Here is a 21,642-nt window from a genome sequence, read left to right as displayed (position 1 = left end):
ACTTTTAAGCATCTAGTCGGCTAGACCTTGCAGTTTTGAAAGGCAATTGAGAAATGGCTCACTTCCTGAACTTGGAGCACAAAAAAGCCTACAGCACCTGGTATTCCCAGGCGGTCTCCCATCCAGGTACTAACTAGGCCCGACACTGCTTAGCTTCCGAGATCAGACGAGATCGGGCGCATTCAGTGTGGTGTGGCCGTAGGCTCTGGGCCTAGTGAGTTTTGTACTTTTAAGCATCTAGTCGGCTAGACCTTGCAGTTTTGAAAGGCAATTGAGAAATGGCTCACTTCCTGAACTTGGAGCACAAAAAAGCCTACAGCACCTGGTATTCCCAGGCGGTCTCCCATCCAGGTACTAACTAGGCCCGACACTGAGCTTCCGAGATCAGACGAGATCGGGCGCATTCAGTCTGGTGTGGCCGTAGGCTCTAGTAATGCTAAGAATATTACTCTTATGCATTTGCATTTAGTAAGCTAAGCCATGCAGCCACTTGCAACATGATACCACGCTCATCGCTCGATCAGCGCTCGATCAGGCGAGATATATAAGACTGGTGGGCCCATTCAGGACTCCTATGTCTGGTAGGATAACTTTAATCCATCCATCCTGTTTCTGTTGCAGGGAGGTGGAGAGAACAATCAACACAATAACAGCTTTCTTTCATGCCTCTTGAAGGACTCAATATTCTCTGTACTGCATTACATGTGAAAGTCGATTTATTACCCATGAACACACTACCTGTATGCTAATTATATGTAAATAGGTAGCTCCAGCCCTCATAATGTTGTCCAACATTTCCGCTATAAAACGGGATAAAATTATTTTGGAAACATACCAAATTTGAAAAGTAATTGAGAAGTTGTGCAATTACTAATCATGGAGCACAAAATGCCTACAGCACCTGGTATTCCCAGGCGGTCTCCCATCCAGGTACTAACTAGGCCCGACACTGCTTAGCTTCCGAGATCAGACGAGATCGGGCGCATTCAGTGTGGTGTGGCCGTAGGCTCTGGTCCTAGTGAGTTTTGTACTTTTAAGCATCTAGTCGGCTAGACCTTGCAGTTTTGAAAGGCAATTGAGAAATGGCTCACTTCCTGAACTTGGAGCACAAAAAAGCCTACAGCACCTGGTATTCCCAGGCGGTCTCCCATCCAGGTACTAACTAGGCCCGACACTGCTTAGCTTCCGAGATCAGACGAGATCGGGCGCATTCAGTGTGGTGTGGCCGTAGGCTCTGGGCCTAGTGAGTTTTGTACTTTTAAGCATCTAGTCGGCTAGACCTTGCAGTTTTGAAAGGCAATTGAGAAATGGCTCACTTCCTGAACTTGGAGCACAAAAAAGCCTACAGCACCTGGTATTCCCAGGCGGTCTCCCATCCAGGTACTAACTAGGCCCGACACTGAGCTTCCGAGATCAGACGAGATCGGGCGCATTCAGTCTGGTGTGGCCGTAGGCTCTAGTAATGCTAAGAATATTACTCTTATGCATTTGCATTTAGTAAGCTAAGCCATGCAGCCACTTGCAACATGATACCACGCTCATCGCTCGATCAGCGCTCGATCAGGCGAGATATATAAGACTGGTGGGCCCATTCAGGACTCCTATGTCTGGTAGGATAACTTTAATCCATCCATCCTGTTTCTGTTGCAGGGAGATGGAGAGAACAATCAACACAATAACGGCTTTCTTTCATGCCTCTTGAAGGACTCAATATTCTCTGTACTGCATTACATGTGAAAGTCGATTTATTACCCATGAACACACTACCTGTATGCTAATTATATGTAAATAGGTAGCTCCAGCCCTCATAATGTTGTCCAACATTTCCGCTATAAAACGGGATAAAATTATTTTGGAAACATACCAAATTTGAAAAGTAATTGAGAAGTTGTGCAATTACTAATCATGGAGCACAAAATGCCTACAGCACCTGGTATTCCCAGGCGGTCTCCCATCCAGGTACTAACTAGGCCCGACACTGCTTAGCTTCCGAGATCAGACGAGATCGGGCGCATTCAGTGTGGTGTGGCCGTAGGCTCTGGTCCTAGTGAGTTTTGTACTTTTAAGCATCTAGTCGGCTAGACCTTGCAGTTTTGAAAGGCAATTGAGAAATGGCTCACTTCCTGAACTTGGAGCACAAAAAAGCCTACAGCACCTGGTATTCCCAGGCGGTCTCCCATCCAGGTACTAACTAGGCCCGACACTGCTTAGCTTCCGAGATCAGACGAGATCGGGCGCATTCAGTGTGGTGTGGCCGTAGGCTCTGGGCCTAGTGAGTTTTGTACTTTTAAGCATCTAGTCGGCTAGACCTTGCAGTTTTGAAAGGCAATTGAGAAATGGCTCACTTCCTGAACTTGGAGCACAAAAAAGCCTACAGCACCTGGTATTCCCAGGCGGTCTCCCATCCAGGTACTAACTAGGCCCGACACTGAGCTTCCGAGATCAGACGAGATCGGGCGCATTCAGTCTGGTGTGGCCGTAGGCTCTAGTAATGCTAAGAATATTACTCTTATGCATTTGCATTTAGTAAGCTAAGCCATGCAGCCACTTGCAACATGATACCACGCTCATCGCTCGATCAGCGCTCGATCAGGCGAGATATATAAGACTGGTGGGCCCATTCAGGACTCCTATGTCTGGTAGGATAACTTTAATCCATCCATCCTGTTTCTGTTGCAGGGAGGTGGAGAGAACAATCAACACAATAACGGCTTTCTTTCATGCCTCTTGAAGGACTCAATATTCTCTGTACTGCATTACATGTGAAAGTCGATTTATTACCCATGAACACACTACCTGTATGCTAATTATATGTAAATAGGTAGCTCCAGCCCTCATAATGTTGTCCAACATTTCCGCTATAAAACGGGATAAAATTATTTTGGAAACATACCAAATTTGAAAAGTAATTGAGAAGTTGCGCAATTACTAATCATGGAGCACAAAATAGCCTACAGCACCTGGTATTCCCAGGCGGTCTCCCATCCAGGTACTAACTAGGCCCGACACTGCTTAGCTTCCGAGATCAGACGAGATCGGGCGCATTCAGTGTGGTGTGGCCGTAGGCTCTGGGCCTAGTGAGTTTTGTACTTTTAAGCATCTAGTCGGCTAGACCTTGCAGTTTTGAAAGGCAATTGAGAAATGGCTCACTTCCTGAACTTGGAGCACAAAAAAGCCTACAGCACCTGGTATTCCCAGGCAGTCTCCCATCCAGGTACTAACTAGGCCCGACACTGCTTAGCTTCCGAGATCAGACGAGATCAGGCGCATTCAGTGTGGTGTGGCCGTAGGCTCTAGAAATGCTAAGAATATTACTCTTATGCATTTGCATTTAGTAAGCTAAGCCATGCAGCCACTTGCAACATGATACCACGCTCATCGCTCGATCAGGCTCGATCAGGCGAGATATATAAGACTGGTGGGCCCATTCAGGACTCCTATGTCTGGTAGGATAACTTTAATCCATCCATCCTGTTTCTGTTGCAGGGAGGTGGAGAGAACAATCAACACAATAACGGCTTTCTTTCATGCCTCTTGAAGGACTCAATATTCTCTGTACTGCATTACATGTGAAAGTCGATTTATTACCCATGAACACACTACCTGTATGCTAATTATATGTAAATAGGTAGCTCCAGCCCTCATAATGTTGTCCAACATTTCCGCTATAAAACGGGATAAAATTATTTTGGAAACATACCAAATTTGAAAAGTAATTGAGAAGTTGTGCAATTACTAATCATGGAGCACAAAATGCCTACAGCACCTGGTATTCCCAGGCAGTCTCCCATCCAGGTACTAACTAGGCCCGACACTGCTTAGCTTCCGAGATCAGACGAGATCGGGCGCATTCAGTGTGGTGTGGCCGTAGGCTCTGGTCCTAGTGAGTTTTGTACTTTTAAGCATCTAGTCGGCTAGACCTTGCAGTTTTGAAAGGCAATTGAGAAATGGCTCACTTCCTGAACTTGGAGCACAAAAAAGCCTACAGCACCTGGTATTCCCAGGCGGTCTCCCATCCAGGTACTAACTAGGCCCGACACTGCTTAGCTTCCGAGATCAGACGAGATCGGGCGCATTCAGTGTGGTGTGGCCGTAGGCTCTGGGCCTAGTGAGTTTTGTACTTTTAAGCATCTAGTCGGCTAGACCTTGCAGTTTTGAAGGCAATTGAGAAATGGCTCACTTCCTGAACTTGGAGCACAAAAAAGCCTACAGCACCTGGTATTCCCAGGCGGTCTCCCATCCAGGTACTAACTAGGCCCGACACTGAGCTTCCGAGATCAGACGAGATTGGGCGCATTCAGTCTGGTGTGGCCGTAGGCTCTAGTAATGCTAAGAATATTACTCTTATGCATTTGCATTTAGTAAGCTAAGCCATGCAGCCACTTGCAACATGATACCACGCTCATCGCTCGATCAGCGCTCGATCAGGCGAGATATATAAGACTGGTGGGCCCATTCAGGACTCCTATGTCTGGTAGGATAACTTTAATCCATCCATCCTGTTTCTGTTGCAGGGAGGTGGAGAGAACAATCAACACAATAACGGCTTTCTTTCATGCCTCTTGAAGGACTCAATATTCTCTGTACTGCATTACATGTGAAAGTCGATTTATTACCCATGAACACACTACCTGTATGCTAATTATATGTAAATAGGTAGCTCCAGCCCTCATAATGTTGTCCAACATTTCCGCTATAAAACGGGATAAAATTATTTTGGAAACATACCAAATTTGAAAAGTAATTGAGAAGTTGCGCAATTACTAATCATGGAGCACAAAATAGCCTACAGCACCTGGTATTCCCAGGCGGTCTCCCATCCAGGTACTAACTAGGCCCGACACTGCTTAGCTTCCGAGATCAGACGAGATCGGGCGCATTCAGTGTGGTGTGGCCGTAGGCTCTGGGCCTAGTGAGTTTTGTACTTTTAAGCATCTAGTCGGCTAGACCTTGCAGTTTTGAAAGGCAATTGAGAAATGGCTCACTTCCTGAACTTGGAGCACAAAAAAGCCTACAGCACCTGGTATTCCCAGGCAGTCTCCCATCCAGGTACTAACTAGGCCCGACACTGCTTAGCTTCCGAGATCAGACGAGATCAGGCGCATTCAGTGTGGTGTGGCCGTAGGCTCTAGAAATGCTAAGAATATTACTCTTATGCATTTGCATTTAGTAAGCTAAGCCATGCAGCCACTTGCAACATGATACCACGCTCATCGCTCGATCAGGCTCGATCAGGCGAGATATATAAGACTGGTGGGCCCATTCAGGACTCCTATGTCTGGTAGGATAACTTTAATCCATCCATCCTGTTTCTGTTGCAGGGAGGTGGAGAGAACAATCAACACAATAACGGCTTTCTTTCATGCCTCTTGAAGGACTCAATATTCTCTGTACTGCATTACATGTGAAAGTCGATTTATTACCCATGAACACACTACCTGTATGCTAATTATATGTAAATAGGTAGCTCCAGCCCTCATAATGTTGTCCAACATTTCCGCTATAAAACGGGATAAAATTATTTTGGAAACATACCAAATTTGAAAAGTAATTGAGAAGTTGTGCAATTACTAATCATGGAGCACAAAATAGCCTACAGCACCTGGTATTCCCAGGCGGTCTCCCATCCAGGTACTAACTAGGCCCGACACTGCTTAGCTTCCGAGATCAGACGAGATCGGGCGCATTCAGTGTGGTGTGGCCGTAGGCTCAGGGCCTAGTGAGTTTTGTACTTTTAAGCATCTAGTCGGCTAGACCTTGCAGTTTTGAAAGGCAATTGAGAAATGGCTCACTTCCTGAACTTGGAGCACAAAAAAGCCTACAGCACCTGGTATTCCCAGGCGGTCTCCCATCCATGTACTAACTAGGCCCGACACTGCTTAGCTTCCAAGATCAGACGAGATAGGGCGCATTCAGTGTGGTGTGGCCGTAGGATCTGGTCCCACTGAGTTTTGTACTTTTAAGCATCTAGTCGGCTAGACCTTGCAGTTTTGAAAGGCAATTGAGAAATGGCTCACTTCCTGAACTTGGAGCACAAAAAAGCCTACAGCACCTGGTATTCCCAGGCGGTCTCCCATCCAGGTACTAACTAGGCCTGACACTGCTTAGCTTCCGAGATCAGACGAGATCGGGCGCATTCAGTCTGGTGTGGCCGTAGGCTCTAGAAATGCTAAGAATATTACTCTTATGCATTTGCATTTAGTAAGCTAAGCCATGCAGCCACTTGCAACATGATACCACGCTCATCGCTCGATCAGGCTCGATCAGGCGAGATATATAAGACTGGTGGGCCCATTCAGGACTCCTATGTCTGGTAGGATAACTTTAATCCATCCATCCTGTTTCTGTTGCAGGGAGGTGGAGAGAACAATCAACACAATAACGGCTTTCTTTCATGCCTCTTGAAGGACTCAATATTCTCTGTACTGCATTACATGTGAAAGTCGATTTATTACCCATGAACACACTACCTGTATGCTAATTATATGTAAATAGGTAGCTCCAGCCCTCATAATGTTGTCCAACATTTCCGCTATAAAACGGGATAAAATTATTTTGGAAACATACCAAATTTGAAAAGTAATTGAGAAGTTGTGCAATTACTAATCATGGAGCACAAAATAGCCTACAGCACCTGGTATTCCCAGGCGGTCTCCCATCCAGGTACTAACTAGGCCCGACACTGCTTAGCTTCCGAGATCAGACGAGATCGGGCGCATTCAGTGTGGTGTGGCCGTAGGCTCAGGGCCTAGTGAGTTTTGTACTTTTAAGCATCTAGTCGGCTAGACCTTGCAGTTTTGAAAGGCAATTGAGAAATGGCTCACTTCCTGAACTTGGAGCACAAAAAAGCCTACAGCACCTGGTATTCCCAGGCGGTCTCCCATCCAGGTACTAACTAGGCCCGACACTGCTTAGCTTCCAAGATCAGACGAGATCGGGCGCATTCAGTGTGGTGTGGCCGTAGGCTCTGGTCCCAGTGAGTTTTGTACTTTTAAGCATCTAGTCGGCTAGACCTTGCAGTTTTGAAAGGTAATTGAGAAATGGCTCACTTCCTGAACTTGGAGCACAAAAAAGCCTACAGCACCTGGTATTCCCAGGCGGTCTCCCATCCAGGTACTAACTAGGCCTGACACTGCTTAGCTTCCGAGATCAGACGAGATCGGGCACATTCAGTGTGGTGTGGCCGTAGGCTCTGGGCCTAGTGAGTTTTGTACTTTTAAGCATCTAGTCGGCTAGACCTTGCAGTTTTGAAAGGCAATTGAGAAATGGCTCACTTCCTGAACTTGGAGCACAAAAAAGCCTACAGCACCTGGTATTCCCAGGCGGTCTCCCATCCAGGTACTAACTAGGCCCGACACTGCTTAGCTTCCGAGATCAGACGAGATCGGGCGCATTCAGTGTGGTGTGGCCGTAGGCTCGAGTAATGCTAAGAATATTACTCTTATGCATTTGCATTTAGTAAGCTAAGCCATGCAGCCACTTGCAACATGATACCACGCTCATCGCTCGATCAGCGCTTGATCAGGCGAGATATATAAGACTGGTGGGCCCATTCAGGACTCCTATGTCTGGTAGGATAACTTTAATCCATCCATCCTGTTTCTGTTGCAGGGAGGTGGAGAGAACAATCAACACAATAACGGCTTTCTTTCATGCCTCTTGAAGGACTCAATATTCTCTGTACTGCATTACATGTGAAAGTCGATTTATTACCCATGAACACACTACCTGTATGCTAATTATATGTAAATAGGTAGCTCCAGCCCTCATAATGTTGTCCAACATTTCCGCTATAAAACGGGATAAAATTATTTTGGAAACATACCAAATTTGAAAAGTAATTGAGAAGTTGCGGTGACTGTTGGTGTGCCGTTTTAAGCATCTAGTCGGCTAGACCTTGCAGTTTTGAAAGGCAATTGAGGACACTGCTTAGCTTCCGAGATCAGACGAGATCCCTAGGCTCTATAGTCCATGCAATATAAGACTGGTGGGCCATTCAGGACTGCAGGGAGGTGGAGAGACAATCACTACAAACACACTACTGTGCTATTATATGTAAATAGTTTCCGCTATAAAACGGAAATTATTTTGGAAACATACCAAATTTGAAAAGTAATTGAGAAGTTGTGCAATTACTAATCATGGAGCACAAATAGCCTACAGCACCTGGTATTCCCCGAGATCAGACGAGATCGGGCGCATTCAGTGTGGTGTGGCCGTAGGCTCTAGAAATGCTAAGAATATTACTCTTATGCATTTGCATTTAGTAAGCTAAGCCATGCAGCCACTTGCAACATGATACCACGCTCATCGCTCGATCAGGCTCGATCAGGCGAGATCAGGCGAGATATATAAGACTGGTGGGCCCATTCAGGACTCCTATGTCTGGTAGGATAACTTTAATCCATCCATCCTGTTTCTGTTGCAGGGAGGTGGAGAGAACAATCAACACAATAACGGCTTTCTTTCATGCCTCTTGAAGGACTCAATATTCTCTGTACTGCATTACATGTGAAAGTCGATTTATTACCCATGAACACACTACCTGTATGCTAATTATATGTAAATAGGTAGCTCCAGCCCTCATAATGTTGTCCAACATTTCCGCTATAAAACGGGATAAAATTATTTTGGAAACATACCAAATTTGAAAAGTAATTGAGAAGTTGTGCAATTACTAATCATGGAGCACAAAATAGCCTACAGCACCTGGTATTCCCAGGCGGTCTCCCATCCAGGTACTAACTAGGCCCGACACTGCTTAGCTTCCGAGATCAGACGAGATCGGGCGCATTCAGTGTGGTGTGGCCGTAGGCTCTGGTCCTAGTGAGTTTTGTACTTTTAAGCATCTAGTCGGCTAGACCTTGCAGTTTTGAAAGGCAATTGAGAAATGGCTCACTTCCTGAACTTGGAGCACAAAAAAGCCTACAGCACCTGGTATTCCCAGGCGGTCTCCCATCCAGGTACTAACTAGGCCCGACACTGCTTAGCTTCCGAGATCAGACGAGATCGGGCGCATTCAGTGTGGTGTGGCCGTAGGCTCTGGGCCTAGTGAGTTTTGTACTTTTAAGCATCTAGTCGGCTAGACCTTGCAGTTTTGAAAGGCAATTGAGAAATGGCTCACTTCCTGAACTTGGAGCACAAAAAAGCCTACAGCACCTGGTATTCCCAGGCGGTCTCCCATCCAGGTACTAACTAGGCCCGACACTGAGCTTCCGAGATCAGACGAGATCGGGCGCATTCAGTCTGGTGTGGCCGTAGGCTCTAGTAATGCTAAGAATATTACTCTTATGCATTTGCATTTAGTAAGCTAAGCCATGCAGCCACTTGCAACATGATACCACGCTCATCGCTCGATCAGCGCTCGATCAGGCGAGATATATAAGACTGGTGGGCCCATTCAGGACTCCTATGTCTGGTAGGATAACTTTAATCCATCCATCCTGTTTCTGTTGCAGGGAGGTGGAGAGAACAATCAACACAATAACGGCTTTCTTTCATGCCTCTTGAAGGACTCAATATTCTCTGTACTGCATTACATGTGAAAGTCGATTTATTACCCATGAACACACTACCTGTATGCTAATTATATGTAAATAGGTAGCTCCAGCCCTCATAATGTTGTCCAACATTTCCGCTATAAAACGGGATAAAATTATTTTGGAAACATACCAAATTTGAAAAGTAATTGAGAAGTTGTGCAATTACTAATCATGGAGCACAAAATAGCCTACAGCACCTGGTATTCCCAGGCGGTCTCCCATCCAGGTACTAACTAGGCCCGACACTGCTTAGCTTCCGAGATCAGACGAGATCGGGCGCATTCAGTGTGGTGTGGCCGTAGGCTCAGGGCCTAGTGAGTTTTGTACTTTTAAGCATCTAGTCGGCTAGACCTTGCAGTTTTGCAATTGAGAAATGGCTCACTTCCTGAACTTGGAGCACAAAAAAGCCTACAGCACCTGGTATTCCCAGGCGGTCTCCCATCCAGGTACTAACTAGGCCCGACACTGCTTAGCTTCCAAGATCAGACGAGATCGGGCACATTCAGTGTGGTGTGGCCGTAGGCTCTGGTCCCAGTGAGTTTTGTACTTTTAAGCATCTAGTCGGCTAGACCTTGCAGTTTTGAAAGGCAATTGAGAAATGGCTCACTTCCTGAACTTGGAGCACAAAAAAGCCTACAGCACCTGGTATTCCCAGGCGGTCTCCCATCCAGGTACTAACTAGGCCTGACACTGCTTAGCTTCCGAGATCAGACGAGATCGGGCGCATTCAGTGTGGTGTGGCCGTAGGCTCTGGGCCTAGTGAGTTTTGTACTTTTAAGCATCTAGTCGGCTAGACCTTGCAGTTTTGAAAGGCAATTGAGAAATGGCTCACTTCCTGAACTTGGAGCACAAAAAAGCCTACAGCACCTGGTATTCCCAGGCGGTCTCCCATCCAGGTACTAACTAGGCCCGACACTGCTTAGCTTCCGAGATCAGACGAGATCGGGCGCATTCAGTGTGGTGTGGCCGTAGGCTCGAGTAATGCTAAGAATATTACTCTTATGCATTTGCATTTAGTAAGCTAAGCCATGCAGCCACTTGCAACATGATACCACGCTCATCGCTCGATCAGCGCTTGATCAGGCGAGATATATAAGACTGGTGGGCCCATTCAGGACTCCTATGTCTGGTAGGATAACTTTAATCCATCCATCCTGTTTCTGTTGCAGGGAGATGGAGAGAACAATCAACACAATAACGGCTTTCTTTCATGCCTCTTGAAGGACTCAATATTCTCTGTACTGCATTACATGTGAAAGTTGATTTATTACCCATGAACACACTACCTGTATGCTAATTATATGTAAATAGGTAGCTCCAGCCCTCATAATGTTGTCCAACATTTCCGCTATAAAACGGGATAAAATTATTTTGGAAACATACCAAATTTGAAAAGTAATTGAGAAGTTGTGCAATTACTAATCATGGAGCACAAAATGCCTACAGCACCTGGTATTCCCAGGCGGTCTCCCATCCAGGTACTAACTAGGCCCGACACTGCTTAGCTTCCGAGATCAGACGAGATCGGGCGCATTCAGTGTGGTGTGGCCGTAGGCTCTGGTCCTAGTGAGTTTTGTACTTTTAAGCATCTAGTCGGCTAGACCTTGCAGTTTTGAAAGGCAATTGAGAAATGGCTCACTTCCTGAACTTGGAGCACAAAAAAGCCTACAGCACCTGGTATTCCCAGGCAGTCTCCCATCCAGGTACTAACTAGGCCCGACACTGCTTAGCTTCCGAGATCAGACGAGATCGGGCGCATTCAGTGTGGTGTGGCCGCAGGCTCTGGGCCTAGTGAGTTTTGTACTTTTAAGCATCTAGTCGGCTAGACCTTGCAGTTTTGAAAGGCAATTGAGAAATGGCTCACTTCCTGAACTTGGAGCACAAAAAAGCCTACAGCACCTGGTATTCCCAGGCGGTCTCCCATCCAGGTACTAACTAGGCCCGACACTGAGCTTCCGAGATCAGACGAGATCGGGCGCATTCAGTCTGGTGTGGCCGTAGGCTCTAGTAATGCTAAGAATATTACTCTTATGCATTTGCATTTAGTAAGCTAAGCCATGCAGCCACTTGCAACATGATACCACGCTCATCGCTCGATCAGCGCTCGATCAGGCGAGATATATAAGACTGGTGGGCCCATTCAGGACTCCTATGTCTGGTAGGATAACTTTAATCCATCCATCCTGTTTCTGTTGCAGGGAGGTGGAGAGAACAATCAACACAATAACGGCTTTCTTTCATACCTCTTGAAGGACTCAATATTCTCTGTACTGCATTACATGTGAAAGTCGATTTATTACCCATGAACACACTACCTGTATGCTAATTATATGTAAATAGGTAGCTCCAGCCCTCATAATGTTGTCCAACATTTCCGCTATAAAACGGGATAAAATTATTTTGGAAACATACCAAATTTGAAAAGTAATTGAGAAGTTGCGCAATTACTAATCATGGAGCACAAAATAGCCTACAGCACCTGGTATTCCCAGGCGGTCTCCCATCCAGGTACTAACTAGGCCCGACACTGCTTAGCTTCCGAGATCAGACGAGATCGGGCGCATTCAGTGTGGTGTGGCCGTAGGCTCTGGGCCTAGTGAGTTTTGTACTTTTAAGCATCTAGTCGGCTAGACCTTGCAGTTTTGAAAGGCAATTGAGAAATGGCTCACTTCCTGAACTTGGAGCACAAAAAAGCCTACAGCACCTGGTATTCCCAGGCAGTCTCCCATCCAGGTACTAACTAGGCCCGACACTGCTTAGCTTCCGAGATCAGACGAGATCAGGCGCATTCAGTGTGGTGTGGCCGTAGGCTCTAGAAATGCTAAGAATATTACTCTTATGCATTTGCATTTAGTAAGCTAAGCCATGCAGCCACTTGCAACATGATACCACGCTCATCGCTCGATCAGGCTCGATCAGGCGAGATATATAAGACTGGTGGGCCCATTCAGGACTCCTATGTCTGGTAGGATAACTTTAATCCATCCATCCTGTTTCTGTTGCAGGGAGGTGGAGAGAACAATCAACACAATAACGGCTTTCTTTCATGCCTCTTGAAGGACTCAATATTCTCTGTACTGCATTACATGTGAAAGTCGATTTATTACCCATGAACACACTACCTGTATGCTAATTATATGTAAATAGGTAGCTCCAGCCCTCATAATGTTGTCCAACATTTCCGCTATAAAACGGGATAAAATTATTTTGGAAACATACCAAATTTGAAAAGTAATTGAGAAGTTGTGCAATTACTAATCATGGAGCACAAAATGCCTACAGCACCTGGTATTCCCAGGCGGTCTCCCATCCAGGTACTAACTAGGCCCGACACTGCTTAGCTTCCGAGATCAGACGAGATCGGGCGCATTCAGTGTGGTGTGGCCGTAGGCTCTGGTCCTAGTGAGTTTTGTACTTTTAAGCATCTAGTCGGCTAGACCTTGCAGTTTTGAAAGGCAATTGAGAAATGGCTCACTTCCTGAACTTGGAGCACAAAAAAGCCTACAGCACCTGGTATTCCCAGGCGGTCTCCCATCCAGGTACTAACTAGGCCCGACACTGCTTAGCTTCCGAGATCAGACGAGATCGGGCGCATTCAGTGTGGTGTGGCCGTAGGCTCTGGGCCTAGTGAGTTTTGTACTTTTAAGCATCTAGTCGGCTAGACCTTGCAGTTTTGAAAGGCAATTGAGAAATGGCTCACTTCCTGAACTTGGAGCACAAAAAAGCCTACAGCACCTGGTATTCCCAGGCAGTCTCCCATCCAGGTACTAACTAGGCCCGACACTGCTTAGCTTCCGAGATCAGACGAGATCAGGCGCATTCAGTGTGGTGTGGCCGTAGGCTCTAGAAATGCTAAGAATATTACTCTTATGCATTTGCATTTAGTAAGCTAAGCCATGCAGCCACTTGCAACATGATACCACGCTCATCGCTCGATCAGGCTCGATCAGGCGAGATATATAAGACTGGTGGGCCCATTCAGGACTTCTATGTCTGGTAGGATAACTTTAATCCATCCATCCTGTTTCTGTTGCAGGGAGGTGGAGAGAACAATCAACACAATAACGGCTTTCTTTCATGCCTCTTGAAGGACTCAATATTCTCTGTACTGCATTACATGTGAAAGTCGATTTATTACCCATGAACACACTACCTGTATGCTAATTATATGTAAATAGGTAGCTCCAGCCCTCATAATGTTGTCCAACATTTCCGCTATAAAACGGGATAAAATTATTTTGGAAACATACCAAATTTGAAAAGTAATTGAGAAGTTGTGCAATTACTAATCATGGAGCACAAAATAGCCTACAGCACCTGGTATTCCCAGGCGGTCTCCCATCCAGGTACTAACTAGGCCCGACACTGCTTAGCTTCCGAGATCAGACGAGATCGGGCGCATTCAGTGTGGTGTGGCCGTAGGCTCAGGGCCTAGTGAGTTTTGTACTTTTAAGCATCTAGTCGGCTAGACCTTGCAGTTTTGAAAGGCAATTGAGAAATGGCTCACTTCCTGAACTTGGAGCACAAAAAAGCCTACAGCACCTGGTATTCCCAGGCGGTCTCCCATCCAGGTACTAACTAGGCCCGACACTGCTTAGCTTCCAAGATCAGACGAGATCGGGCGCATTCAGTGTGGTGTGGCCGTAGGCTCTGGTCCCAGTGAGTTTTGTACTTTTAAGCATCTAGTCGGCTAGACCTTGCAGTTTTGAAAGGCAATTGAGAAATGGCTCACTTCCTGAACTTGGAGCACAAAAAAGCCTACAGCACCTGGTATTCCCAGGCGGTCTCCCATCCAGGTACTAACTAGGCCTGACACTGCTTAGCTTCCGAGATCAGACGAGATCGGGCGCATTCAGTCTGGTGTGGCCGTAGGCTCTAGTAATGCTAAGAATATTACTCTTATGCATTTGCATTTAGTAAGCTAAGCCATGCAGCCACTTGCAACATGATACCACGCTCATCGCTCGATCAGCGCTCGATCAGGCGAGATATATAAGACTGGTGGGCCCATTCAGGACTCCTATGTCTGGTAGGATAACTTTAATCCATCCATCCTGTTTCTGTTGCAGGGAGGTGGAGAGAACAATCAACACAATAACGGCTTTCTTTCATGCCTCTTGAAGGACTCAATATTCTCTGTACTGCATTACATGTGAAAGTCGATTTATTACCCATGAACACACTACCTGTATGCTAATTATATGTAAATAGGTAGCTCCAGCCCTCATAATGTTGTCCAACATTTCCGCTATAAAACGGGATAAAATTATTTTGGAAACATACCAAATTTGAAAAGTAATTGAGAAGTTGCGCAATTACTAATCATGGAGCACAAAATAGCCTACAGCACCTGGTATTCCCAGGCGGTCTCCCATCCAGGTACTAACTAGGCCCGACACTGCTTAGCTTCCGAGATCAGACGAGATCGGGCGCATTCAGTGTGGTGTGGCCGTAGGCTCTGGGCCTAGTGAGTTTTGTACTTTTAAGCATCTAGTCGGCTAGACCTTGCAGTTTTGAAAGGCAATTGAGAAATGGCTCACTTCCTGAACTTGGAGCACAAAAAAGCCTACAGCACCTGGTATTCCCAGGCAGTCTCCCATCCAGGTACTAACTAGGCCCGACACTGCTTAGCTTCCGAGATCAGACGAGATCAGGCGCATTCAGTGTGGTGTGGCCGTAGGCTCTAGAAATGCTAAGAATATTACTCTTATGCATTTGCATTTAGTAAGCTAAGCCATGCAGCCACTTGCAACATGATACCACGCTCATCGCTCGATCAGGCTCGATCAGGCGAGATATATAAGACTGGTGGGCCCATTCAGGACTCCTATGTCTGGTAGGATAACTTTAATCCATCCATCCTGTTTCTGTTGCAGGGAGGTGGAGAGAACAATCAACACAATAACGGCTTTCTTTCATGCCTCTTGAAGGACTCAATATTCTCTGTACTGCATTACATGTGAAAGTCGATTTATTACCCATGAACACACTACCTGTATGCTAATTATATGTAAATAGGTAGCTCCAGCCCTCATAATGTTGTCCAACATTTCCGCTATAAAACGGGATAAAATTATTTTGGAAACATACCAAATTTGAAAAGTAATTGAGAAGTTGTGCAATTACTAATCATGGAGCACAAAATAGCCTACAGCACCTGGTATTCCCAGGCGGTCTCCCATCCAGGTACTAACTAGGCCCGACACTGCTTAGCTTCCGAGATCAGAGGAGATCGGGCGCATTCAGTGTGGTGTGGCCGTAGGCTCAGGGCCTAGTGAGTTTTGTACTTTTAAGCATCTAGTCGGCTAGACCTTGCAGTTTTGAAAGGCAATTGAGAAATGGCTCACTTCCTGAACTTGGAGCACAAAAAAGCCTACAGCACCTGGTATTCCCAGGCGGTCTCCCATCCAGGTACTAACTAGGCCTGACACTGCTTAGCTTCCAAGATCAGACGAGATCGGGCGCATTCAGTGTGGTGTGGCCGTAGGCTCTGGTCCCAGTGAGTTTTGTACTTTTAAGCATCTAGTCGGCTAGACCTTGCAGTTTTGAAAGGTAATTGAGAAATGGCTCACTTCCTGAACTTGGAGCACAAAAAAGCCTACAGCACCTGGTATTCCCAGGCGGTCTCCCATCCAGGTACTAACTAGGCCCGACACTGCTTAGCTTCCGAGATCAGACGAGATCGGGCGCATTCAGTGTGGTGTGGCCGTAGGCTCTGGGCCTAGTGAGTTTTGTACTTTTAAGCATCTAGTCGGCTAGACCTTGCAGTTTTGAAAGGCAATTGAGAAATGGCTCACTTCCTGAACTTGGAGCACAAAAAAGCCTACAGCACCTGGTATTCCCAGGCGGTCTCCCATCCAGGTACTAACTAGGCCCGACACTGCTTAGCTTCCGAGATCAGACGAGATCGGGCGCATTCAGTGTGGTGTGGCCGTAGGCTCGAGTAATGCTAAGAATATTACTCTTATGCATTTGCATTTAGTAAGCTAAGCCATGCAGCCACTTGCAACATGATACCACGCTCATCGCTCGATCAGCGCTTGATCAGGCGAGATATATAAGACTGGTGGGCCCATTCAGGACTCCTATGTCTGGTAGGATAACTTTAATCCATCCATCCTGTTTCTGTTGCAGGGAGGTGGAGAGAACAATCAACACAATAACGGCTTTCTTTCATGCCTCTTGAAGGACTCAATATTCTCTGTACTGCATTACATGTGAAAGTCGATTTATTACCCATGAACACACTACCTGTATGCTAATTATATGTAAATAGGTAGCTCCAGCCCTCATAATGTTGTCCAACATTTCCGCTATAAAACGGGATAAAATTATTTTGGAAACATACCAAATTTGAAAAGTAATTGAGAAGTTGCGCAATTACTAATCATGGAGCACAAAATAGCCTACAGCACCTGGTATTCCCAGGCGGTCTCCCATCCAGGTACTAACTAGGCCCGACACTGCTTAGCTTCCGAGATCAGACGAGATCGGGCGCATTCAGTGTGGTGTGGCCGTAGGCTCTGGGCCTAGTGAGTTTTGTACTTTTAAGCATCTAGTCGGCTAGACCTTGCAGTTTTGAAAGGCAATTGAGAAATGGCTCACTTCCTGAACTTGGAGCACAAAAAAGCCTACAGCACCTGGTATTCCCAGGCAGTCTCCCATCCAGGTACTAACTAGGCCCGACACTGCTTAGCTTCCGAGATCAGACGAGATCAGGCGCATTCAGTGTGGTGTGGCCGTAGGCTCTAGAAATGCTAAGAATATTACTCTTATGCATTTGCATTTAGTAAGCTAAGCCATGCAGCCACTTGCAACATGATACCACGCTCATCGCTCGATCAGGCTCGATCAGGCGAGATATATAAGACTGGTGGGCCCATTCAGGACTCCTATGTCTGGTAGGATAACTTTAATCCATCCATCCTGTTTCTGTTGCAGGGAGGTGGAGAGAACAATCAACACAATAACGGCTTTCTTTCATGCCTCTTGAAGGACTCAATATTCTCTGTACTGCATTACATGTGAAAGTCGATTTATTACCCATGAACACACTACCTGTATGCTAATTATATGTAAATAGGTAGCTCCAGCCCTCATAATGTTGTCCAACATTTCCGCTATAAAACGGGATAAAATTATTTTGGAAACATACCAAATTTGAAAAGTAATTGAGAAGTTGTGCAATTACTAATCATGGAGCACAAAATGCCTACAGCACCTGGTATTCCCAGGCGGTCTCCCATCCAGGTACTAACTAGGCCCGACACTGCTTAGCTTCCGAGATCAGACGAGATCGGGCGCATTCAGTGTGGTGTGGCCGTAGGCTCTGGTCCTAGTGAGTTTTGTACTTTTAAGCATCTAGTCGGCTAGACCTTGCAGTTTTGAAAGGCAATTGAGAAATGGCTCACTTCCTGAACTTGGAGCACAAAAAAGCCTACAGCACCTGGTATTCCCAGGCGGTCTCCCATCCAGGTACTAACTAGGCCCGACACTGCTTAGCTTCCGAGATCGGGCGCATTCAGTGTGGTGTGGCCGTAGGCTCTGGGCCTAGTGAGTTTTGTACTTTTAAGCATCTAGTCGGCTAGACCTTGCAGTTTTGAAAGGCAATTGAGAAATGGCTCACTTCCTGAACTTGGAGCACAAAAAAGCCTACAGCACCTGGTATTCCCAGGCAGTCTCCCATCCAGGTACTAACTAGGCCCGACACTGCTTAGCTTCCGAGATCAGACGAGATCAGGCGCATTCAGTGTGGTGTGGCCGTAGGCTCTAGAAATGCTAAGAATATTACTCTTATGCATTTGCATTTAGTAAGCTAAGCCATGCAGCCACTTGCAACATGATACCACGCTCATCGCTCGATCAGGCTCGATCAGGCGAGATATATAAGACTGGTGGGCCCATTCAGGACTCCTATGTCTGGTAGGATAACTTTAATCCATCCATCCTGTTTCTGTTGCAGGGAGGTGGAGAGAACAATCAACACAATAACGGCTTTCTTTCATGCCTCTTGAAGGACTCAATATTCTCTGTACTGCATTACATGTGAAAGTCGATTTATTACCCATGAACACACTACCTGTATGCTAATTATATGTAAATAGGTAGCTCCAGCCCTCATAATGTTGTCCAACATTTCCGCTATAAAACGGGATAAAATTATTTTGGAAACATACCAAATTTGAAAAGTAATTGAGAAGTTGTGCAATTACTAATCATGGAGCACAAAATAGCCTACAGCACCTGGTATTCCCAGGCGGTCTCCCATCCAGGTACTAACTAGGCCCGACACTGCTTAGCTTCCGAGATCAGACGAGATCGGGCGCATTCAGTGTGGTGTGGCCGTAGGCTCAGGGCCTAGTGAGTTTTGTACTTTTAAGCATCTAGTCGGCTAGACCTTGCAGTTTTGAAAGGCAATTGAGAAATGGCTCACTTCCTGAACTTGGAGCACAAAAAAGCCTACAGCACCTGGTATTCCCAGGCGGTCTCCCATCCAGGTACTAACTAGGCCCGACACTGCTTAGCTTCCAAGATCAGACGAGATCGGGCGCATTCAGTGTGGTGTGGCCGTAGGCTCTGGTCCCAGTGAGTTTTGTACTTTTAAGCATCTAGTCGGCTAGACCTTGCAGTTTTGAAAGGCAATTGAGAAATGGCTCACTTCCTGAACTTGGAGCACAAAAAAGCCTACAGCACCTGGTATTCCCAGGCGGTCTCCCATCCAGGTACTAACTAGGCCTGACACTGCTTAGCTTCCGAGATCAGACGAGATCGGGCGCATTCAGTCTGGTGTGGCCGTAGGCTCTAGTAATGCTAAGAATATTACTCTTATGCATTTGCATTTAGTAAGCTAAGCCATGCAGCCACTTGCAACATGATACCACGCTCATCGCTCGATCAGCGCTCGATCAGGCGAGATATATAAGACTGGTGGGCCCATTCAGGACTCCTATGTCTGGTAGGATAACTTTAATCCATCCATCCTGTTTCTGTTGCAGGGAGGTGGAGAGAACAATCAACACAATAACGGCTTTCTTTCATGCCTCTTGAAGGACTCAATATTCTCTGTACTGCATTACATGTGAAAGTCGATTTATTACCCATGAACACACTACCTGTATGCTAATTATATGTAAATAGGTAGCTCCAGCCCTCATAATGTTGTCCAACATTTCCGCTATAAAACGGGATAAAATTATTTTGGAAACATACCAAATTTGAAAAGTAATTGAGAAGTTGCGCAATTACTAATCATGGAGCACAAAATAGCCTACAGCACCTGGTATTCCCAGGCGGTCTCCCATCCAGGTACTAACTAGGCCCGACACTGCTTAGCTTCCGAGATCAGACGAGATCGGGCGCATTCAGTGTGGTGTGGCCGTAGGCTCTGGGCCTAGTGAGTTTTGTACTTTTAAGCATCTAGTCGGCTAGACCTTGCAGTTTTGAAAGGCAATTGAGAAATGGCTCACTTCCTGAACTTGGAGCACAAAAAAGCCTACAGCACCTGGTATTCCCAGGCAGTCTCCCATCCAGGTACTAACTAGGCCCGACACTGCTTAGCTTCCGAGATCAGACGAGATCAGGCGCATTCAGTGTGGTGTGGCCGTAGGCTCTAGAAATGCTAAGAATATTACTCTTATGCATTTGCATTTAGTAAGCTAAGCCATGCAGCCACTTGCAACATGATACCACGCTCATCGCTCGATCAGGCTCGATCAGGCGAGATATATAAGACTGGTGGGCCCATTCAGGACTCCTATGTCTGGTAGGATAACTTTAATCCATCCATCCTGTTTCTGTTGCAGGGAGGTGGAGAGAACAATCAACACAATAACGGCTTTCTTTCATGCCTCTTGAAGGACTCAATATTCTCTGTACTGCATTACATGTGAAAGTCGATTTATTACCCATGAACACACTACCTGTATGCTAATTATATGTAAATAGGTAGCTCCAGCCCTCATAATGTTGTCCAACATTTCCGCTATAAAACGGGATAAAATTATTTTGGAAACATACCAAATTTGAAAAGTAATTGAGAAGTTGTGCAATTACTAATCATGGAGCACAAAATAGCCTACAGCACCTGGTATTCCCAGGCGGTCTCCCATCCAGGTACTAACTAGGCCCGACACTGCTTAGCTTCCGAGATCAGACGAGATCGGGCGCATTCAGTGTGGTGTGGCCGTAGGCTCAGGGCCTAGTGAGTTTTGTACTTTTAAGCATCTAGTCGGCTAGACCTTGCAGTTTTGAAAGGCAATTGAGAAATGGCTCACTTCCTGAACTTGGAGCACAAAAAAGCCTACAGCACCTGGTATTCCCAGGCGGTCTCCCATCCAGGTACTAACTAGGCCTGACACTGCTTAGCTTCCAAGATCAGACGAGATCGGGCGCATTCAGTGTGGTGTGGCCGTAGGCTCTGGTCCCAGTGAGTTTTGTACTTTTAAGCATCTAGTCGGCTAGACCTTGCAGTTTTGAAAGGTAATTGAGAAATGGCTCACTTCCTGAACTTGGAGCACAAAAAAGCCTACAGCACCTGGTATTCCCAGGCGGTCTCCCATCCAGGTACTAACTAGGCCCGACACTGCTTAGCTTCCGAGATCAGACGAGATCGGGCGCATTCAGTGTGGTGTGGCCGTAGGCTCTGGGCCTAGTGAGTTTTGTACTTTTAAGCATCTAGTCGGCTAGACCTTGCAGTTTTGAAAGGCAATTGAGAAATGGCTCACTTCCTGAACTTGGAGCACAAAAAAGCCTACAGCACCTGGTATTCCCAGGCGGTCTCCCATCCAGGTACTAACTAGGCCCGACACTGCTTAGCTTCCGAGATCAGACGAGATCGGGCGCATTCAGTGTGGTGTGGCCGTAGGCTCGAGTAATGCTAAGAATATTACTCTTATGCATTTGCATTTAGTAAGCTAAGCCATGCAGCCACTTGCAACATGATACCACGCTCATCGCTCGATCAGCGCTTGATCAGGCGAGATATATAAGACTGGTGGGCCCATTCAGGACTCCTATGTCTGGTAGGATAACTTTAATCCATCCATCCTGTTTCTGTTGCAGGGAGGTGGAGAGAACAATCAACACAATAACGGCTTTCTTT

At 46.2% G+C, this 21,642-nt stretch overlaps 53 non-coding genes and 7 pseudogenes across 53 annotated transcripts; all 60 read right to left on the bottom strand.

The window, feature by feature from the left end:
* Window positions 1–85: 85 nt before the first annotated feature.
* On the bottom strand, window positions 86–204 carry LOC138476975 (5S ribosomal RNA). The gene has a single exon (XR_011270977.1). It is a non-coding gene; the product is annotated as a 5S ribosomal RNA (ribosomal RNA).
* A 106-nt stretch (window positions 205–310) lies between these two features.
* On the bottom strand, window positions 311–426 carry LOC138474168 (5S ribosomal RNA; annotated as a pseudogene).
* A 463-nt stretch (window positions 427–889) lies between these two features.
* On the bottom strand, window positions 890–1,008 carry LOC138477693 (5S ribosomal RNA). The gene has a single exon (XR_011271628.1). It is a non-coding gene; the product is annotated as a 5S ribosomal RNA (ribosomal RNA).
* A 106-nt stretch (window positions 1,009–1,114) lies between these two features.
* Window positions 1,115–1,233, bottom strand: LOC138476973 (5S ribosomal RNA). The gene has a single exon (XR_011270976.1). It is a non-coding gene; the product is annotated as a 5S ribosomal RNA (ribosomal RNA).
* A 106-nt stretch (window positions 1,234–1,339) lies between these two features.
* LOC138474167 (5S ribosomal RNA) lies at window positions 1,340–1,455 on the bottom strand (annotated as a pseudogene).
* Window positions 1,456–1,918: 463 nt separating this feature from the next.
* Window positions 1,919–2,037, bottom strand: LOC138477692 (5S ribosomal RNA). The gene has a single exon (XR_011271627.1). It is a non-coding gene; the product is annotated as a 5S ribosomal RNA (ribosomal RNA).
* A 106-nt stretch (window positions 2,038–2,143) lies between these two features.
* LOC138476972 (5S ribosomal RNA) lies at window positions 2,144–2,262 on the bottom strand. Its single transcript, XR_011270975.1, has one exon. It is a non-coding gene; the product is annotated as a 5S ribosomal RNA (ribosomal RNA).
* A 106-nt stretch (window positions 2,263–2,368) lies between these two features.
* On the bottom strand, window positions 2,369–2,484 carry LOC138474166 (5S ribosomal RNA; annotated as a pseudogene).
* Window positions 2,485–2,948: 464 nt separating this feature from the next.
* On the bottom strand, window positions 2,949–3,067 carry LOC138476971 (5S ribosomal RNA). Its single transcript, XR_011270974.1, has one exon. It is a non-coding gene; the product is annotated as a 5S ribosomal RNA (ribosomal RNA).
* Window positions 3,068–3,173: 106 nt separating this feature from the next.
* Window positions 3,174–3,292, bottom strand: LOC138479595 (5S ribosomal RNA). Its single transcript, XR_011273356.1, has one exon. It is a non-coding gene; the product is annotated as a 5S ribosomal RNA (ribosomal RNA).
* Window positions 3,293–3,754: 462 nt separating this feature from the next.
* LOC138478776 (5S ribosomal RNA) lies at window positions 3,755–3,873 on the bottom strand. The gene has a single exon (XR_011272612.1). It is a non-coding gene; the product is annotated as a 5S ribosomal RNA (ribosomal RNA).
* Window positions 3,874–3,979: 106 nt separating this feature from the next.
* On the bottom strand, window positions 3,980–4,098 carry LOC138476970 (5S ribosomal RNA). The gene has a single exon (XR_011270973.1). It is a non-coding gene; the product is annotated as a 5S ribosomal RNA (ribosomal RNA).
* A 105-nt stretch (window positions 4,099–4,203) lies between these two features.
* LOC138474677 (5S ribosomal RNA) lies at window positions 4,204–4,319 on the bottom strand (annotated as a pseudogene).
* A 464-nt stretch (window positions 4,320–4,783) lies between these two features.
* On the bottom strand, window positions 4,784–4,902 carry LOC138476969 (5S ribosomal RNA). The gene has a single exon (XR_011270972.1). It is a non-coding gene; the product is annotated as a 5S ribosomal RNA (ribosomal RNA).
* Window positions 4,903–5,008: 106 nt separating this feature from the next.
* LOC138479594 (5S ribosomal RNA) lies at window positions 5,009–5,127 on the bottom strand. Its single transcript, XR_011273355.1, has one exon. It is a non-coding gene; the product is annotated as a 5S ribosomal RNA (ribosomal RNA).
* Window positions 5,128–5,590: 463 nt separating this feature from the next.
* LOC138476968 (5S ribosomal RNA) lies at window positions 5,591–5,709 on the bottom strand. The gene has a single exon (XR_011270971.1). It is a non-coding gene; the product is annotated as a 5S ribosomal RNA (ribosomal RNA).
* A 106-nt stretch (window positions 5,710–5,815) lies between these two features.
* LOC138480415 (5S ribosomal RNA) lies at window positions 5,816–5,934 on the bottom strand. Its single transcript, XR_011274092.1, has one exon. It is a non-coding gene; the product is annotated as a 5S ribosomal RNA (ribosomal RNA).
* Window positions 5,935–6,040: 106 nt separating this feature from the next.
* Window positions 6,041–6,159, bottom strand: LOC138480240 (5S ribosomal RNA). The gene has a single exon (XR_011273940.1). It is a non-coding gene; the product is annotated as a 5S ribosomal RNA (ribosomal RNA).
* Window positions 6,160–6,622: 463 nt separating this feature from the next.
* LOC138476966 (5S ribosomal RNA) lies at window positions 6,623–6,741 on the bottom strand. The gene has a single exon (XR_011270969.1). It is a non-coding gene; the product is annotated as a 5S ribosomal RNA (ribosomal RNA).
* Window positions 6,742–6,847: 106 nt separating this feature from the next.
* LOC138478680 (5S ribosomal RNA) lies at window positions 6,848–6,966 on the bottom strand. The gene has a single exon (XR_011272525.1). It is a non-coding gene; the product is annotated as a 5S ribosomal RNA (ribosomal RNA).
* A 106-nt stretch (window positions 6,967–7,072) lies between these two features.
* On the bottom strand, window positions 7,073–7,191 carry LOC138479810 (5S ribosomal RNA). Its single transcript, XR_011273550.1, has one exon. It is a non-coding gene; the product is annotated as a 5S ribosomal RNA (ribosomal RNA).
* Window positions 7,192–7,297: 106 nt separating this feature from the next.
* LOC138476965 (5S ribosomal RNA) lies at window positions 7,298–7,416 on the bottom strand. The gene has a single exon (XR_011270968.1). It is a non-coding gene; the product is annotated as a 5S ribosomal RNA (ribosomal RNA).
* A 1,281-nt stretch (window positions 7,417–8,697) lies between these two features.
* LOC138476964 (5S ribosomal RNA) lies at window positions 8,698–8,816 on the bottom strand. The gene has a single exon (XR_011270967.1). It is a non-coding gene; the product is annotated as a 5S ribosomal RNA (ribosomal RNA).
* A 106-nt stretch (window positions 8,817–8,922) lies between these two features.
* LOC138476962 (5S ribosomal RNA) lies at window positions 8,923–9,041 on the bottom strand. Its single transcript, XR_011270966.1, has one exon. It is a non-coding gene; the product is annotated as a 5S ribosomal RNA (ribosomal RNA).
* A 106-nt stretch (window positions 9,042–9,147) lies between these two features.
* LOC138474165 (5S ribosomal RNA) lies at window positions 9,148–9,263 on the bottom strand (annotated as a pseudogene).
* A 464-nt stretch (window positions 9,264–9,727) lies between these two features.
* On the bottom strand, window positions 9,728–9,846 carry LOC138476961 (5S ribosomal RNA). The gene has a single exon (XR_011270965.1). It is a non-coding gene; the product is annotated as a 5S ribosomal RNA (ribosomal RNA).
* A 101-nt stretch (window positions 9,847–9,947) lies between these two features.
* LOC138479529 (5S ribosomal RNA) lies at window positions 9,948–10,066 on the bottom strand. The gene has a single exon (XR_011273296.1). It is a non-coding gene; the product is annotated as a 5S ribosomal RNA (ribosomal RNA).
* A 106-nt stretch (window positions 10,067–10,172) lies between these two features.
* LOC138478940 (5S ribosomal RNA) lies at window positions 10,173–10,291 on the bottom strand. Its single transcript, XR_011272760.1, has one exon. It is a non-coding gene; the product is annotated as a 5S ribosomal RNA (ribosomal RNA).
* A 106-nt stretch (window positions 10,292–10,397) lies between these two features.
* LOC138476960 (5S ribosomal RNA) lies at window positions 10,398–10,516 on the bottom strand. The gene has a single exon (XR_011270964.1). It is a non-coding gene; the product is annotated as a 5S ribosomal RNA (ribosomal RNA).
* A 463-nt stretch (window positions 10,517–10,979) lies between these two features.
* On the bottom strand, window positions 10,980–11,098 carry LOC138477689 (5S ribosomal RNA). The gene has a single exon (XR_011271625.1). It is a non-coding gene; the product is annotated as a 5S ribosomal RNA (ribosomal RNA).
* A 106-nt stretch (window positions 11,099–11,204) lies between these two features.
* Window positions 11,205–11,323, bottom strand: LOC138479232 (5S ribosomal RNA). Its single transcript, XR_011273026.1, has one exon. It is a non-coding gene; the product is annotated as a 5S ribosomal RNA (ribosomal RNA).
* Window positions 11,324–11,429: 106 nt separating this feature from the next.
* On the bottom strand, window positions 11,430–11,545 carry LOC138474164 (5S ribosomal RNA; annotated as a pseudogene).
* A 464-nt stretch (window positions 11,546–12,009) lies between these two features.
* Window positions 12,010–12,128, bottom strand: LOC138476959 (5S ribosomal RNA). The gene has a single exon (XR_011270963.1). It is a non-coding gene; the product is annotated as a 5S ribosomal RNA (ribosomal RNA).
* Window positions 12,129–12,234: 106 nt separating this feature from the next.
* On the bottom strand, window positions 12,235–12,353 carry LOC138479593 (5S ribosomal RNA). Its single transcript, XR_011273354.1, has one exon. It is a non-coding gene; the product is annotated as a 5S ribosomal RNA (ribosomal RNA).
* Window positions 12,354–12,815: 462 nt separating this feature from the next.
* Window positions 12,816–12,934, bottom strand: LOC138477688 (5S ribosomal RNA). The gene has a single exon (XR_011271624.1). It is a non-coding gene; the product is annotated as a 5S ribosomal RNA (ribosomal RNA).
* Window positions 12,935–13,040: 106 nt separating this feature from the next.
* On the bottom strand, window positions 13,041–13,159 carry LOC138476958 (5S ribosomal RNA). The gene has a single exon (XR_011270962.1). It is a non-coding gene; the product is annotated as a 5S ribosomal RNA (ribosomal RNA).
* Window positions 13,160–13,265: 106 nt separating this feature from the next.
* LOC138479592 (5S ribosomal RNA) lies at window positions 13,266–13,384 on the bottom strand. The gene has a single exon (XR_011273353.1). It is a non-coding gene; the product is annotated as a 5S ribosomal RNA (ribosomal RNA).
* Window positions 13,385–13,847: 463 nt separating this feature from the next.
* On the bottom strand, window positions 13,848–13,966 carry LOC138476957 (5S ribosomal RNA). Its single transcript, XR_011270961.1, has one exon. It is a non-coding gene; the product is annotated as a 5S ribosomal RNA (ribosomal RNA).
* A 106-nt stretch (window positions 13,967–14,072) lies between these two features.
* On the bottom strand, window positions 14,073–14,191 carry LOC138478679 (5S ribosomal RNA). The gene has a single exon (XR_011272524.1). It is a non-coding gene; the product is annotated as a 5S ribosomal RNA (ribosomal RNA).
* Window positions 14,192–14,297: 106 nt separating this feature from the next.
* On the bottom strand, window positions 14,298–14,416 carry LOC138480239 (5S ribosomal RNA). Its single transcript, XR_011273939.1, has one exon. It is a non-coding gene; the product is annotated as a 5S ribosomal RNA (ribosomal RNA).
* Window positions 14,417–14,880: 464 nt separating this feature from the next.
* On the bottom strand, window positions 14,881–14,999 carry LOC138476956 (5S ribosomal RNA). Its single transcript, XR_011270960.1, has one exon. It is a non-coding gene; the product is annotated as a 5S ribosomal RNA (ribosomal RNA).
* A 106-nt stretch (window positions 15,000–15,105) lies between these two features.
* On the bottom strand, window positions 15,106–15,224 carry LOC138479591 (5S ribosomal RNA). The gene has a single exon (XR_011273352.1). It is a non-coding gene; the product is annotated as a 5S ribosomal RNA (ribosomal RNA).
* Window positions 15,225–15,687: 463 nt separating this feature from the next.
* LOC138477942 (5S ribosomal RNA) lies at window positions 15,688–15,806 on the bottom strand. Its single transcript, XR_011271855.1, has one exon. It is a non-coding gene; the product is annotated as a 5S ribosomal RNA (ribosomal RNA).
* A 106-nt stretch (window positions 15,807–15,912) lies between these two features.
* On the bottom strand, window positions 15,913–16,031 carry LOC138480090 (5S ribosomal RNA). The gene has a single exon (XR_011273805.1). It is a non-coding gene; the product is annotated as a 5S ribosomal RNA (ribosomal RNA).
* Window positions 16,032–16,137: 106 nt separating this feature from the next.
* LOC138476954 (5S ribosomal RNA) lies at window positions 16,138–16,256 on the bottom strand. Its single transcript, XR_011270958.1, has one exon. It is a non-coding gene; the product is annotated as a 5S ribosomal RNA (ribosomal RNA).
* A 106-nt stretch (window positions 16,257–16,362) lies between these two features.
* On the bottom strand, window positions 16,363–16,481 carry LOC138476953 (5S ribosomal RNA). The gene has a single exon (XR_011270957.1). It is a non-coding gene; the product is annotated as a 5S ribosomal RNA (ribosomal RNA).
* A 464-nt stretch (window positions 16,482–16,945) lies between these two features.
* LOC138476951 (5S ribosomal RNA) lies at window positions 16,946–17,064 on the bottom strand. The gene has a single exon (XR_011270956.1). It is a non-coding gene; the product is annotated as a 5S ribosomal RNA (ribosomal RNA).
* Window positions 17,065–17,170: 106 nt separating this feature from the next.
* Window positions 17,171–17,289, bottom strand: LOC138479590 (5S ribosomal RNA). The gene has a single exon (XR_011273351.1). It is a non-coding gene; the product is annotated as a 5S ribosomal RNA (ribosomal RNA).
* A 462-nt stretch (window positions 17,290–17,751) lies between these two features.
* LOC138477687 (5S ribosomal RNA) lies at window positions 17,752–17,870 on the bottom strand. The gene has a single exon (XR_011271623.1). It is a non-coding gene; the product is annotated as a 5S ribosomal RNA (ribosomal RNA).
* Window positions 17,871–17,976: 106 nt separating this feature from the next.
* LOC138473997 (5S ribosomal RNA) lies at window positions 17,977–18,085 on the bottom strand (annotated as a pseudogene).
* Window positions 18,086–18,191: 106 nt separating this feature from the next.
* LOC138479589 (5S ribosomal RNA) lies at window positions 18,192–18,310 on the bottom strand. The gene has a single exon (XR_011273350.1). It is a non-coding gene; the product is annotated as a 5S ribosomal RNA (ribosomal RNA).
* Window positions 18,311–18,773: 463 nt separating this feature from the next.
* LOC138476950 (5S ribosomal RNA) lies at window positions 18,774–18,892 on the bottom strand. Its single transcript, XR_011270955.1, has one exon. It is a non-coding gene; the product is annotated as a 5S ribosomal RNA (ribosomal RNA).
* Window positions 18,893–18,998: 106 nt separating this feature from the next.
* LOC138478678 (5S ribosomal RNA) lies at window positions 18,999–19,117 on the bottom strand. The gene has a single exon (XR_011272523.1). It is a non-coding gene; the product is annotated as a 5S ribosomal RNA (ribosomal RNA).
* A 106-nt stretch (window positions 19,118–19,223) lies between these two features.
* LOC138480238 (5S ribosomal RNA) lies at window positions 19,224–19,342 on the bottom strand. Its single transcript, XR_011273938.1, has one exon. It is a non-coding gene; the product is annotated as a 5S ribosomal RNA (ribosomal RNA).
* Window positions 19,343–19,806: 464 nt separating this feature from the next.
* On the bottom strand, window positions 19,807–19,925 carry LOC138476949 (5S ribosomal RNA). The gene has a single exon (XR_011270954.1). It is a non-coding gene; the product is annotated as a 5S ribosomal RNA (ribosomal RNA).
* Window positions 19,926–20,031: 106 nt separating this feature from the next.
* On the bottom strand, window positions 20,032–20,150 carry LOC138479588 (5S ribosomal RNA). Its single transcript, XR_011273349.1, has one exon. It is a non-coding gene; the product is annotated as a 5S ribosomal RNA (ribosomal RNA).
* A 463-nt stretch (window positions 20,151–20,613) lies between these two features.
* Window positions 20,614–20,732, bottom strand: LOC138476947 (5S ribosomal RNA). The gene has a single exon (XR_011270952.1). It is a non-coding gene; the product is annotated as a 5S ribosomal RNA (ribosomal RNA).
* A 106-nt stretch (window positions 20,733–20,838) lies between these two features.
* On the bottom strand, window positions 20,839–20,957 carry LOC138480089 (5S ribosomal RNA). The gene has a single exon (XR_011273804.1). It is a non-coding gene; the product is annotated as a 5S ribosomal RNA (ribosomal RNA).
* A 106-nt stretch (window positions 20,958–21,063) lies between these two features.
* LOC138476946 (5S ribosomal RNA) lies at window positions 21,064–21,182 on the bottom strand. Its single transcript, XR_011270951.1, has one exon. It is a non-coding gene; the product is annotated as a 5S ribosomal RNA (ribosomal RNA).
* Window positions 21,183–21,288: 106 nt separating this feature from the next.
* On the bottom strand, window positions 21,289–21,407 carry LOC138476945 (5S ribosomal RNA). Its single transcript, XR_011270950.1, has one exon. It is a non-coding gene; the product is annotated as a 5S ribosomal RNA (ribosomal RNA).
* Window positions 21,408–21,642: the final 235 nt, after the last annotated feature.

The sequence above is a fragment of the Ambystoma mexicanum genome, chromosome 8 (assembly GCF_040938575.1).
Source record: "Ambystoma mexicanum isolate Mex_15411 chromosome 8, UKY_AmexF1_1, whole genome shotgun sequence".
Lineage (NCBI taxonomy): Eukaryota > Metazoa > Chordata > Amphibia > Caudata > Ambystomatidae > Ambystoma > Ambystoma mexicanum.
Note: the sequence above shows the minus strand (reverse complement) of the source record. Positions and strands in the feature narration are given on the sequence as shown.